We start from the raw sequence: 7,847 nt of genomic DNA, 5'->3' as shown, positions 1-7,847 counted from the left end.
CTGGACACACTTCCTCTAGGTTTTCTCTAACATGTCTGCCTCAGGAACCGAGGGCCCTAGGGCCAGAGCCCAGGTGGCAGGCCTGACTACCTCTCCTGCTGCCAGGCCATTGAGGGAGAGGTGGGCACCCTCACCTGGTGCACATGGGCCTGTGGGGGCAGCCTGGCCTGCTGCAGCACAGAAGAGCCCAGGCGGGCAGGGAAGACACCAGCTCAGGTCCTGTGCCCCTCTCTTTACATTCCAAGTGCCAATTGGGCAGGGCTTCTGCCTGGCGTCCTTGGTGCCAGGGGGGCAGAAATGGCCAGCAGGGCAGAGGTCACCAAAGGGGAGGCCCTTCTGGAGAACGAGGGTCCTGTTGTAGCTTTAAAGTTGAGAACAAGGGGGTCCTCTCCACTGGGCTCCCTCCTAGTCCTTCTGAACCCCTCTCTGAGGAAGACTGTCTCACTCAGCCAGCCTCTCCGGCTCAGTTACTCATAGCAACCTGCACTTACACCTCCCTCCAGGAAGTGCTTTCAGAAAAATGAAACAAATTTTAATGTTAAATAGCATCAATAATCCCACTTCTCTGCTTATTTGCGAGGAAAGTGCTGCTACACAGCTTGACTTGTCTGTCATCTCACTCTATCATCTCTCAGTCATCTGTGTGTCAACAGTATACCTACTTGTCATTGTTAGTGATTACCTAGTATCCCATGGGGCTGCTATGCCATGTCTGTGCCTAGGTATTTCCTTTGTGTTTTGTTTTTGCTATTAAAATGTGTGGTGTTTTACACATCTCTACCATCTCTAAATACATGACTTTTTTTCCTTTCATGTTGTTTCCCACGTGGAAGCTATAGGATCAAAGGTCATGAACTGCCTTGAGACCCTTGTTACATGCCTTGCGATAGTTGCCCAGCAGCCTGGCCCCAGGTGCGGCCCATGGAAGTGGACTCTATCCCTTAGCAGTGTCTTCTTAGGACAGATGTGTTGACTTTTGATGACTAATAGATACATATTGTACAGAAATGGCTTTGCTTCATTTGTTTTAATTATCAGCCCTGCTGTGCCTTTCCCTAGCTCATGACTTATTTGTATTTGGTGCCTTTTGAGGTGGAAGCTGGAAACTGACATTAGATACTTTTGCCCTTTCTCATTTTTATAGGCTGTATTTAATACTTGTGGTTCTTCCAACTTTGTTTCTGCAGTGGTTTCATCCCATCTTCCTGGGGGTACTCTGTCACCTGACTAGGCAGTGCGCCCTAAAGGTAGATGCTGGTGTCCCCCGACCCTGGCTCAGTTCTCTGAGCTTAGGCCAGTCTTGCCTCTGTGAGGCCCAGGAGGGTCTGCACTCACCGGAGAGGAGGTGTTGGAACCAGGTCCACAGTGATGCCCAGGACTGCACAGCCCCTGGGGCTTGGCCAGGCCTGTTCTACCGCAGAAGGTCCCAGGACGGCACAGCTGGCAGTCTTCCACACGAGCCGCCCCTGGGGCCTCTCGGAAAGTGCCCTGGGCAGAGAGAAGGATGCTACTGAGGTCAAGAGCCTGAAGGCCAGAGTGGAGTTCCAGGGCTGGCCAGGCTGGGTGCTCTGCTAGGAAGGGAGCAGAGCAGGGTGCCTCTACCCTCACCCTGGACAGACAGGGCTTGTGGGGAGGAGATGGCCTACTTAAAGAACTGAGCCTCTGAGACACTCCTAAGAATGAGTGGGATTTAGCTTTTGATAGGCCAAAAGTGTTTGATGGCAAGACATCCACCCAGGGAAGAATGTTAGAAATTCACAGCAAATTTTGATAGCAGGCAGAAAGAGAAAATAGAGGACACCAGGTCCTTTGAAGAGGTGTGTGTATCTTGGGGAGAGGAAGCCATGGCTAGAGTAGTGAATGGGGTAATTGGAGGCTGGAGGCTGGAGAAAAAAGACTGTCCCCCCAACCCCCACCCCTGCTGGGAGCTCCACCTGAGCCTCAGTTTCCTAGCTCTGTAGCTCCTCCCTGCTTCTTCCTGTGTTGTACCCCACCCCCCAAACAAGCCTGGGTTGCTTTGTCCCATGTGACCTCTGGTCTAGCACCACTATCAGAAACCAGCCTCAAGAAAGGGGGTAGTCCAGTGCTCCTAATCTGTGTGGGGCAGGAGGCAGAGGGCTGACATATGGCCATGTCACAGTGAAGGAGCGTCCTCCATCCCAACCAGGCAGGGCTGGGGTACAGGGTTGATGGTTCCAGAGCCTTGCAGACAAAAGTGAAGAGATGCCAGGAGGGCTGAGGGGAGCTTCTCACCATGGGACAGGGGATGGACAGCAGGCCCCCAGCTGGGCAGTAGTGCCCAGGTGAACATGCTGTGGGACTAGCCAGCTTTGTCTGGTTGCAGAGCTTTCCTTCTGGACACTCCTGGCACCAGAGGTGGCCTGGACTCTGCAAGGGGGATTGGCAATAGGCAATAAGGTTGGTTTTTTTCCACCCCTCTAACCCTTGGGCCAGGCCTGGCAGAATACATGTAGAATTGAATTGGGACAGCTGCTGCCTGGGACTTCAGGCTCTGTGTGTGCCTCTCTTTCTGAGGAGGTCAGGGCACGGAAAGGGTTCAGAGCCAGGAAGATGCCAGTAAAATGGAGGTGCTCTCTGAGCATCTGCCTCAGTCTCCAGGTCATCAATGCCTGGAGGAAGGGAGCCAGGGACGGAGGCTGCACTGGCCATTTCCCCCAGCCATCTTCCCACCTCACTGACCTTAGGATCCTCCCACTTCTGGGCCCTCTAAGGGATGGAGTCTGTTCTGGGAACACTTACAGAGAAGCTGCCAGCACCACATGGCAGTGGAGTGGCAGTGCCTGGCTCAGGGCAGTGGTGACCTATAGGGCATAGGACACAGGCCACAGCCAGTCTTGCACCTGGACTCTGGCGGGAGGTTCCCCTGGAGGAGAAGCAGAAAGTGAGGAGTGTGGGTGCCCACAACCTTCCTGGGGTCACCACTGGTGGAAGGCAGGAGACCTCTCCTGCCCCCAATCTTACCCTCAGGATTTCAAGGCCCATCCTGGCTGTAAGTCCCTGGATCATGCAAAAGATGTGGTTGGTGTGGCCCTAAATGTGGCCTAGATGGGGCAGTGCATTGAGAGATATTTTAAAACCAGGCTTATGAGCTAACTGTGCTTCTATTACAAGTTTGCAAATTACATATCTGATAAAGGGCTAGTATCCAAAATATATAAAGAACTTATAAAGCTCAACACACTGAAACCCAAATAATTCAGTTAAAAATGGGCAGAAGACATGAATAGATATTTTTCTGAAGAAGACATAGAGATGCCAACAGACACATGAAAAGATGCTCAACATCACTGATCACCAGGGACACACAAATCAAAAATCACCTTGAGATACCACCTCACACCTGTCCGAATGGCTAAAATCAACACAAGAAACAATAGGTGTTGGTGAGGATGTGGAGAAAAAGGAACACTCTTGCACTGTTGGCAGGAATGCAAATTGGTATAGCCACTTTGGAAAACAGCATGGAGGTTCTTCAAAAAGTTAAAAATAGAACTGCCCAATGACCCAGCAATTGTACTACTAGGTATTTGTCCAAAGGAGAAAAAAATAGCGATTCAAAGAGATACATGCACCCCAATGTTATGAACATTATCTGTAATAGCCAAATTGTAGGAACAGTCCAAATATCCATTGATTGATAAAGAAGATGTGATATATATATTTATATATCTATATCTATATCTGTATATCCCATATATATCTATATATATGATGGAATATTAGTATTACTCAGCCATAAAAAAATTGAATCTTGCCATTTGCAATGACATGAATAGAGCTAGAGAGTATTATGTTAAGCAAAATAAATCAGTCAGAGAAAGACAACTACCATATGATCTCACCCATATGTGGAATTTAAAAAACAAAACACATGAGCAGAGGAGAAAAAAGAAGACAGAGATGCAAACCAAGAAAGACACTCTTAACTATAGAGAAGACAATGATGGGTACCAGAGGGGAGGTGGGAGAGGGGATGGATTAAACAGGTGATGGGGATTAAGGAGGGCACTTGTGATGAGCACAGGGTGTTGTAAGGAAGTGTTGAATCACTATATTGTACACCTGAAACTAATATTACACAATATGTTAACTAATTGGATTTAATTAAAAACTTAAACCCAAAAAGTTTTCTGTTCCTCTACTTCGCTTATGTTTTTCTGCTGCTGTGGTCTGTTGTGTCTCTTGATCTCTCTCTCTCTCTCTTTGTCTTATTTGAACTGATTTATAATGGCCCTTATATAATAAGGTAGTAAGTAGATGGATGTTGGGCCTGACATTCATACCGAAAATATCTCCCTGCTTTATTGTTTATCTTTTAACTTTGTCCATGATGCTGATGAAGAACATAAGCTTGAAATAACGGCCTTCATATACTGTGGTCTTTTCCTCAATTAGTTCTGCCTTTCATGTCATGCTTAGATTTTCCATTCTCTCAGATTTTATAAATGCCCATTTATATTTTGTTACTTAATTTTATAATTTTTTTACATTGAAATCTGTATTTGACCTGAAATCTACTTATTTTGATTTCTGTTATTTTCACTTTTTTTTTAAATTTTATTTTTTATAAACATATATTTTTATCCCCAGGGGTACAGGTCTGTGAATCGCCAGGTTTACACACTTCACAGCACTCACCATAGCACATACCCTCCCCAATATCCATAACCCCACACCCTCTCCCAACCCCCTCCCCCCATCAACCCTCAGTTTGTTTTGTGAGATTAAGAGTCACTTATGGTTTGTCTCCCTCCCAATCCCATCTTGTTACATTATTCTTCTCCTACCCCCTTAATCCCCCATGCTGCATCTCCTCTCCCTCATATCAGGGAGATCATATGATAGTTGTCTTTCTCCGATTGACTTATTTCGCTAAGCATGATACCCTCTAGTTCCATCCACGTCGTCGCAAATGGCAAGATTTCATTTCTTTTGATGGCTGCATAGTATTCCATTGTGTATATATACCACATCTTCTTTATCCATTCGTCTGTAGATGGACATCTAGGTTCTTTCCATAGTTTGGCTATTGTAGACATTGCTGCTATAAACATTCGGGTGCACGTGCCCCTTCGGATCACTACGTTTGTATCTTTAGGGTAAATACCCAGCAGTGCAATGGCTGGGTCATAGGGTAGTTCTATTTTCAACATTTTGAGGAACCTCCATGCTGTTTTCCAGAGTGGTTGCACCAGCTTGCATTCCCACCAACAGGGTAGGAGGGTTCCCCTTTCTCCACATCCTCGCCAGCATCTGTCATTTCCTGACTTGTTAATTTTAGCCATTCTGACTGGTGTGAGGTGATATCTCATGGTGATTTTGATTTGTATTTCCCTGATGCTGAGTGATGTGGAGCACTTTTTCATGTGTCTGTTGGCCATCTGGATGTCTTCTTTGCAGAAAGGTCTGTTCATGTCCTCTGCCCATTTCTTGATGGGATTATTTGTTCTTGGGGTGTTGAGTTTGCTAAGTTCTTTATAGATTTTGGACACTAGTCCTTTATCTGATATGTCATTTCCAAATATCTTCTCCAATTCTGTCAGTTGTCTTTTGGTTTTGTTCACTGTTTCCTTTGCTGTGCAAAAGCTTTTGATCTTGATAAAATCCCAAAAGTTCATTTTTGCCCTTGCTTCCCTTGCCTTTGGTGATGTTCCTAGGAAGATGTTGCTGCGGCTGAGGTTGAAGAGGTTGCTGCCTGTGTTCTCCTCAAGGATTTTGATGGATTCCTTTCTCACATTGAGATCCTTCATCCATTTTGAGTCTATTTTCGTGTGTAGTGTAAGGAAATGATCCAATTTCATTTTTCTGCATGTGGCTGTCCAAATTTCCCAACACCATTTATTGAAGAGGCTGTCTTTTTTCCATTGGACATTCTTTCCTGCTTTGTCGAAGATGAGTTGACCATAGAGTTGAGGGTCCATTTCTGGGCTCTCTATTCTGTTCCATTGATCTATGTGTCTGTTTTTGTGCCAGTACCATGCTGTCTTGATGATGACAGCTTTGTAATAGAGCTTGAAGTCTGGAATTGTGATGCCACCAACTTTGGCTTTCTTTTTCAATATTCCTTTGGCTATTCGAGGTCTTTTCGGGTTCCATATAAATTTTAGGATTATTTGTTCCATTTCTTTGAAAAAAATGGATGGTACTTTGATAGGAATTGCATGAAATGTGTAGATTGCTTTAGGTAGCATAGACATTTTCACAATATTTATTCTTCCAATCCAGGAGCATGGAACATTTTTCCATTTCTTTGTGTCTTCCTCAATTTCTTTCATGAGTTCTTTATAGTTTCTGAGTATAGATTCTTAGTCTCTTTGGTTAGGTTTATTCCTAGGTATCTTATAGTTTTGGGTGCAATTGTAAATGGGATGGACTCCTGAATTTCTCTTTCTTCTGTCTTGTTGTTGGTGTAGAGAAATGCAACTGATTTCTGTGCATTGATTTTATATCCTGACACTTTACTGAATTCCTGTACAAGTTCTAGCAGATTTGGAGTGGAGTCTTTTGGGTTTTCCACATATAGTATCATATCATCTGCGAAGAGTGATAGTTTGACTTCTTCTTTGCCGATTTGGATGCCTTTAATTTCCTTTTGTTGTCTGATTGCTGAGGCTAGGACTTCTAGTACTATGTTGAATAGCAGTGGTGATAACGGACATCCCTGCCGTGTTCCTGACCTTAGCGGAAAAGCTTTCAGTTTTTCTCCATTGAGAATGATATTTGCGGGGGGTTTTTCATAGATGGCTTTGATAATATTGAGGTATGTGCCGTCTATCCCTACACTTTGAAGAGTTTTGATCAGGAAGGGATGCTGTACTTTGTCAAATGCTTTTTCAGCATCTATGGAGAGTATCATATGATTCTTGTTCTTTCTTTTATTAATGTGTTGTATCACATTGATTGATTTGCGGATGTTGAACCAAACTTGCAGCCCTGGAATAAATCCCACTTGGTCGTGGTGAATAATCCTTTTAATGTACTGTTGAATCCTATTGGCTAGTATTTTGGCGAGAATTTTTGCATCTGTGTTCATCAAGGATATTGGTCTGTAGTTCTCTTTTTTGATGGGATCCTTGTCTGGTTTTGGGATCAAGGTGATGCTGGCCTCATAAAATGAGTTTGGAAGTTTTCCTTCTATTTCTATTTTTTGGAACAGTTTCAGGAGAATAGGAATTAGTTCTTCTTTCAATGTTTGGTAGAATTCCCCCGGGAAGCCAGAAGCCATCTGGCCCTGGGCTTTTGTTTGTTTGGAGAGTTTTGATGACTGTTTCAATCTCCTTACTGGTTATGGGTCTGTTCAGGCTTTCCATTTCTTCCTGGTTCAGTTGTGGTAGTTTATATGTCTCTAGGAATGCATCCATTTCTTCCAGATTGTCAAATTTGTTGGCGTGGAGTTGCTCATAGTATGTTCTTATAATTGTCTGTATTTCTTTGGTGTTCGTTGTGATCTCTCCTCTTTCATTCATGATTTTATTTATTTGGGTCCTTTCTCTTTTCTTTTTGATAAGTCTGGCCAGGGGTTTATCAATCTTATTAATTCTTTCAAAGAACAAGCTCCTAGTTTTGTTGATTTGTTCTATTGTTTTTTTGGTTTCTATTTCATTGATTTCTGCTCTGATCTTTATGATTTCTCTTCTCCTGCTGGGTTTAGGGTTTCTTTCTTGTTCTTTCTCCAGGTCCTTTAGGTGTAGAGTTAGGTTGTGTACCTGAGACCTTTCTTGTTTCTTGAGAAAGGCTTGTATCACTATATATTTTCCTCTCAGGACTGCCTTTGTTGTGTCCCACAGATTCTGAACCGTTGTGTTTTCATTATCATTTGTTTCCAT

Source organism: Lutra lutra, chromosome 3, assembly GCF_902655055.1.
Source record: "Lutra lutra chromosome 3, mLutLut1.2, whole genome shotgun sequence".
NCBI lineage: Eukaryota > Metazoa > Chordata > Mammalia > Carnivora > Mustelidae > Lutra > Lutra lutra.
Note: the sequence above shows the minus strand (reverse complement) of the source record.